At 40.2% G+C, this 7,361-nt stretch overlaps 1 pseudogene across 1 annotated transcript; it reads right to left on the bottom strand.

The window, feature by feature from the left end:
* Positions 1-3,326: 3,326 nt before the first annotated feature.
* Positions 3,327-6,120, bottom strand: LOC105548112 (annotated as a pseudogene). The gene has a single exon (XR_001007344.1). The product of XR_001007344.1 is annotated as a replication protein A 70 kDa DNA-binding subunit pseudogene (transcript).
* Between the last annotated feature and the right edge of the window lie 1,241 nt (positions 6,121-7,361).

The raw sequence follows: 7,361 nt of genomic DNA, 5'->3' as shown, positions 1-7,361 counted from the left end.
AGATAGAGCGCCAGGTGTGCTGGCTCATGGTTTTAATTCCAGCACTTTGGGAGGCCGAGGCAGAAGGATCACTTGAGGCCAGGACTTCAAGAGATGGAGAAAAATTGGGTCAAAGTTAATTGGATTATGATATGAAAGATTCATGAAACATGCTAAGAGAGTAGATATCGAGTGTCTTCACAGCTATTTGAAGTAATGCAGATACTAATTAGCTTGATGTAGCCATTTCACAATGTGAATATATATTTTAAAGCATCATGTTATATGTGATAAATATATTCGATTTTATGTGTCATTTTTAAAAAAAGATATGAAAACATGTTGTGACTTTTGAATGTAAAGTCATTTAACCAACAGCCAATAATTTGCAGATATTTTTATAGAGGCCTGTTTTTAACAAATATGTAACATGTTTATAATAAGCATCAGTTTGTTTTGTGATGTTAACTGTGATGGTAATGACTTACAGCTGGCGTGGGTATTCAGTTTACTGTATAAACTGAACTGCTTTTAGGCATGTAAAGAGGCAGGAGTACTGGTGAAAATAGTGACAAATGTTCACCCTACTTAAAGCAACTGCATAATGGCTAAACTAGTCCAAAGTAACGTTTTTACACTTTTTCACAAGAGACACAAAACAAATGTAATACTGACTTTTCTATTTCCTTCACTTAGGGAGTTCTAAATATATTCTGTGTTCAGAGTGTTATTTCATATCAAAATGTTTAAATGATACTTTAAAAATATCTTTTTCCCTTTGGATTTTGTTTCGTTGAATTTTCATTGAATGTATATGCTTTTTTTTTTCTTTTTTTTTTGCTTTCCACTTATACATACAAATAGATTCACTTGATTGAATTCATTCTGAAGTTGAACAGTCTCTTTGTTTTCTTATTCTACTAGAAAAAGTGGCATGAATTAAAAATATTGTTAATATGCCTGGAAGTCTACCTTCAGAGTTTATTCAGAGGCTATCTGGTTGTAGGCTGAAGGGTCACCCTCAGGGTTCTGATATTAGTTCATCAACACGGTAGTTGTATACCGCTAGTGTCATATGAATAAAAATCTGATAACGGGTCCTAATTTTATATTTATGTTACAGGTGATGCGCAACCATAGGTGTACACCAAGAAAAATGAAGACTGAAACGAAGAATGTTATTGTTATGCTGGATATTTGACTGATAACATTCTTTTATTAAAGTTTTTCAGTTTTCTGCAAAGAATCCTTGCACGTTTTTGTTAAATTTGTTTCTGGATCTTTTAATAGTCCTGAGAATTGAATCTTTTTTGAACGTTTAAATCCTGTGTTTGAGATGGTACATGGAGATAAAATGTTGGTACATTGATTTTCTATCATAGATAGATAGAAAGCTGGAAGCTTTCATAGTGGGATGCCAACAGCTGCACAGAGAGAAAAGGCCACGTGGGGCCAGGCATGTTCACCATGGGCTTTCCACCTCCCCTTTTTTAGCACATGCATGGTAAGAAGGAAATGAGCAACATGGAGTAGCCCAGGCTGAGGACCCGCCTGCATAATAAAAGATTAGGGTGGGGGCTGCCAGAGATTCACACCCTATGCAGATGGTACACCTGGTCCTAACCGGTTGTTTGTACCCTATGTGGTTGGTCAGATACAGCCTCCCCACTAGCTCATCTATAAAAACCCCTGTATTTCATTGCAGGATGGCAACTGTTTTTTTCTGGGACCCCTCTCTGCAGTAGAAAGCTGTTCTCTTTGTTTCTCCTATTAACTTTCTGCTCTACACCTCACTCTTGGTGTGCCCATGTCCTTGATTTCCTTGGCTGTGAGTCCAAGAACTCTGGGTGTTACCCCAGACAATGAGGCACTTCAATACTAGCTGTGGATCTGTGGTATATGACTTTTATTACAATGAAGTATGTTCCTTCTTTCCCTGGTGTTTTGAGCGTTTGTATCATGATGACACACTGAGATTTATTAAATGCTTTTCAGCATCAATTGAAATGATTATATGGTTTTTATCATTCCATTGATACGATTTATCACATACATTAATTTGCATATGTTAAACCATCCTTCCATCCCAGGGATAAATCTCACTTGGTCATGATGATGATTCTTTCTAACGTATTGTTGAATTTGGTTTGTTAGTATTGTGTTGAGGATTTCTGCATCAATATTCATCAGCGGTTTTGCCCTATAGTTTTCTTTTTTTGATGTGTCTTTGTCTGGTTTTGGTATCAGGGTAATACTGGCCTCATAGAATGAGTTTAGAAGTATTCCCTCCTCTTCTGTTTTTCAAAGTTGTTTGAGTAGGATTGGTATTATTCCTTCTTTAAACGTTGGGTAGAATTCAGTAGTGAAGCCATCAGGTCCAGGCGTTTCTTTACTGGAAGACTTTTATTATGGCTTTGATCTTGTTGCTTGTTATTGGTCTGTTCAGGTTATGGATTTCTTCCTGGTTCAGTCTTGAGAGGTTGTAGGTAGCTAGGAATTAGTCCATTTTTTCTAGATTTTCCAATTTATAGGTATGGAGTTTCTCATAGGAGCCAGTTATGATCTTTTGAATTTTTGCAGCATCAGTTTTGTAACATCTTGTTTTTCATTTCCTTTTCATTTTTTTCTTTTTTCTTTTCTTTCTTTTTTTTTTTTTCCTCTAGACAGAGTCTCCTTTTGTCCTCATGCTGGAGTGTAATAGCAGAGTCTCAGCTCACTAGAACCTCCACCTCCAGGGTTCAAGCAATTCTCCTGCCTCAGCCACCCTAGTAGGTGGGATTACAGGTGCCTACCACCATACCTGGTTAATTATTTTTATTTTTAGTAGAGATGCAGTTTGCCATATTGGCCAGGTTGGTCTTGAGGTCCCGGCCTCAAGTGATCCACCTGCCTCAGCCTCCCAAATCCTTTTTCATTTCGGATTTTATTTATTTGGGTTTCTCTCTTTTTTTCTTAGCTTGGCTAATGGTTTGTAAATTTGGGTTAACTTATTAAAAACAACTTTTTGTGTTATTGATCTTTTGTGTGGTTTTTTTCATTTCAATTTCATTTATTTCTGCTGGGATCTTCATTATTTCTTTTCTTCTAATTTTTGATTTGGTTTGCTCTTTCTTTGCAGCTCTTTAAGATGCATCATTAGATTGTTTATTTGAAGTTTTTACCTGTTTTGTTGTAGGCACTTATGGCTATAAACCTCTTTCTGAGTACTGCTTTTGCTGTATCCCATCGGTTTTGGTATGTTGTGTTTCCATCGTCATTTGTTTCAACAGATTTTTAAATTTCCTTCTTAGCTTCTTCATTGACCCATTATTCATTCAGGATCAGATTATTCAGTTTCCTTTTTTTTTTTCACAAGCAAAGTATTTACTGTTTATTAAAACAAAGCAAGGGAAACAAAAGGCTTCAAAATCCTTTCCATGTAACGTAGCTTTAGTCAAAAAAACAAAATATACGAATGCCAGGAATATGTACAGGTAGAAAAAGTATGCATTCACCAAGCGAAATGCAACATTAATTGAAATGAAAACTAAAGAAACGCTTTGTAGTCGCTTGGATTTCCCTAGGGGACAGCAAGTTAATGCTTATCAGCAGTCCTCAGAAGAGACAATTTTGATTAATATCAGACCCATCTGACTCAGTCTATTAAACCCTGTAGGAAGGATACTCTTCAGATATAAAAGAGATGCCTTTGATTAATAATTCTACCCTATTGCCATTCCAAGCATTAACAACTATGTAGCACCTCTAGAAAGAAAGAGCCTTTGAATTCTAGGAAGACACAGTTACTAAAATACCCAGGTGCCCACAAACGCTTCTCAGCTCTCCCTGCTGAGAAGAACCCAAGTTGTGAGGTTGGGGGGTCACTGCTGGAGCAGGAAAAACCTTGTTACATAATTTACTTCATGGTCTGCAGTTAGGGTCAGTGACTTATGACATAATTCCTGCTTGATGATAATGAAATTTACAAAAGCCTGAAGGCAGAGGGAGTGACTGGTCTTACACTAACCACTGGCTGACTCCCTAGGCCTGACACGGTCTACACCACAGCCACCCGCACATATTTTCCTTTGCCTACTGATGGGTTCTGAGATGTACACAAGAGAGGAAATTGCTTAGTCCAGCATAGAGAGCCTCTGTGCTGAGTAGCCAACATGGGATCGTCACACAGAGGTGGGAGGAAATCGATTCTATTCTGGCTCTTTATTTGCAAACTTCTGCCCAATCGGCACTGCTCTCCTCACATCGACGCGCTTCTCCTGATGCTCAGGACCAGCCTTCGGCTGTACTCTCTGTAGTCCACCGACTTCACGTCCATCACAGTGGCCTTAATTCGAGACTCTTCGTTGTAGGTCTCTACTTTGACCCTGACTCTGAATATGAAAGATCGGAAGTTGGCATTCTGGAAAACTTCTTCAAATGCCTGTTCATTCTTATCTTTTAAATCCCCAAGATAAGCAGCATTTTGTCCAAGGATAGCTTCAGCAGACTCCTGGAAACAAGTCACCCACTGATTCTCTTGAAAATCTGCAATATTTACTGACAGGATCATGTGGTACTTGAAATTGGGAAATTCGGTGTCGCACTTCTCACAGCGGTACAATCCGTTCTGTTGATCAATCACTTTCTTATTGCAGTCCTGAGTCGGGCAGGCTTGGTACATGCAGTTCTCTTTGCGAGGATACACCACTGTGGCCACAGAACTGAAGTAGTCCGGCTTGTTGCCTTGGCCCAGGTTCTCGAATTTGACCTCGTACAAGGTTTTCCAGTTGGTGTTGCCCCCTCCAACACTGCCGCTCTTTAGATCAGAGATGGAAACACCGTCTAAGGCTTGTCCTTCTGCGTCAAACCAACCACGAAGCTTATAGGCCTCCGGGATGTCAGGATTCGCAATGATAGTGCTTGAAGACAGCACGGAGAGGCTCCGTCCACCGAAATCAGAGACTCTGGCTCCTTTGATAGCCAATACGGGCTGCCTAGAACCATCAAATTTATCAGCATCTTCCCCCCACAGCGTAGCAGTCACCACCTTCCCGGATGTGTCCATTAAGTAGATATTCCTCTTCGCAACCTCTCTGTTGTTAGACCTCACTGTGATTTTAGTGGCATCTTCGTAGCTCTTGCAGATCCCCATGATTTCTACAAGTGAGTCTTTCATCTTGTTCTCCAGGTCATCAATCCCCGTGAGATCAAACTGAACCGTAGGTAAATGATGGCCGTCTTCACAGGGCATGACGGAAGTCTCGTTATTGAAGGTCATCTCGAAGTCATTTTTAACAGCTGTGAACTGTTTGTTAGCAATCTTCAGGGTGCCTTTTGGGAAATAATACACCTTGTTCACTTCAATAAGGGGAAAGAACTTGTCCACTTGCTCGTTGCTCGTTGAAAGCTGTAGCTCTGATTTCACCACTTTCATCAACCAGTTCCAGAGAGAAACGCTTCCCTTCCCCTCGGGAATTGCTCCAGGTACAGATCTGACTTTTGTTGGTAACATGAGCACAAATAGTCCACTTGAACTGGTAAGGAGTGAGGCTGGCAATGGGCACCACTTTGGACTGTGTTCCCCCAGAAGTGTTTGACAGGCTGGGACCTCCAGCTTTTCCAAATGTCTTTGAAGCACCATAAGCCTTAGAAACAGTGGAACCCGCTCCGGAGCTTCCGTGCTAGTGCTGGGGCTTGCTGCTTGCCGCTGGGCTGCCTGCTGACACTGGAGGAGCTGCTTGTGGCTGCCCGTGTCCTTCATTATAGGGCACTGGATTGCCAATCTTTACTCCAACTGCTTCAGCGGACTTCAAAACTTCTAATTCCATCAAAATAACTACTCTCCTTCCGTCTTTCAAAGTGTTCACGATAAATCAGTTAATCTGGCAAACACAGTTGCTGGACAGTTGTTCTTGCTCCACAAGCGGGTTCAACTGTGTTGCCAACATGAAAGAGGATAGAGGGTTCAATCCATCACTCACAAGCAGTCGATAACATGGAGGACTATTCCCCATAGTAATGGGAGGGATGTTGATGACTTGGAGGATGGGCTTTATGGATGTATCCCCCTGCTGCATGATGGTCGCAATGGCCCCCTCACTCAGTTGCCTGACCATGGCTCTGCCACCCCGACTCCCGCGCGGACCCCACAACAGCTCGAGCTTCCCCTATTCAGTTTTCATGTATTTGTATAGTTTCCAAAATTCCTCTTGTTACTAATTTCTAGTTTTATGCCACTGTGGTCTGACAAGATCCAAGATATTATTTCAGGTTTTTTTTTTTTTTTAATGTTTTGAGACCTAACATATCGTCTTGTCCTTGAGAATGATCCATGTGCTGGGGAAAAGAATGTGTATTCTGTGGCCGTTGGATGAAATGTTCTGTAAATATCTATTAGATCTATGTGTCTGTAGTGCAGATTAACTCTGTTTTTTTGTTTGTTTGTTTGTTTTTGTTGTTGTTGTTGTTGTTGAGTTTCTGTTTGGCAGATCTCTCCAGTACTGAATGTGGGGTGCTGAAGTCTCCATCTATTATTTTATTGGGGCCTGTCTCTCTCTTCAGCTCTAATTGCATTTGTTTTATATATCTGGGTGCTCAAGTGTTGCGTGCATATATATTTAAAATTGTTAATGTCCTCTTGATGAATTGACCCCTTTATTATTATATAGTGACCTTTTAGTGTCTTCTCAAAGTTTTTGTTTTGAAATCTATTTTTTCTTATTCTTTTTGTATCTTTTAAGTTCAGGCATACATGTGGTGCAGGTTTCTTATGCAAGTGAACTTGTGTCATGGGGGTTTGTTGTACAGATTATTTTGTCACCCAGGTATTAAGCCTGGTACTCATGAGCTATTTTTCCTGATCCTCTCCCTCCTCCCATCCTCCAGTCTTTGGTAGGCCCCAGTGTCTGTTGTTTTCCTCTGTGTGTTGATGTTTTCTCATTTTTAGCTCCCACTTATAAGTGAGAACATACAGTATTTAGTTTTCTGTTCATGCTTTGCTTTCCTAAGTATAATGACCTCCACCTCCATCCTTATTCCAGCAACAGAGATAGTGTCATTCGTTTTTATGGCTGCATACTATTCCGTGGTATATATGTACTACATTTTCTTTATCCAGTCTACCATTGATGGGCTTTTTGGTTGATTCCATGTCTTTGGTATTGTGAATAGTGCTGCAGTGAACATATGTGTGCATGTGTCTTTATAACAGAGCAGTTTCTATCCCTTTGACTGTATACCCAGTAATGGGATTGCTTGGATCGAATGGTAGTTCTGTTTTTAGGTCTCTGGGGAATGAGCACACTGTTTCCCACAATGGTTGAACTAATGTACACTTCCACCAACAGTGATTAAGTGTTTCTTTTTCTCCACAACATCACCAGCACCTGTTATTTTTTAAATTT

The sequence above is a fragment of the Mandrillus leucophaeus genome, unplaced genomic scaffold, assembly GCF_000951045.1.
Source record: "Mandrillus leucophaeus isolate KB7577 unplaced genomic scaffold, Mleu.le_1.0 Scaffold400, whole genome shotgun sequence".
NCBI classification, from domain to species: domain Eukaryota; kingdom Metazoa; phylum Chordata; class Mammalia; order Primates; family Cercopithecidae; genus Mandrillus; species Mandrillus leucophaeus.
This window is presented reverse-complemented; position numbering and strand designations above follow the sequence as displayed.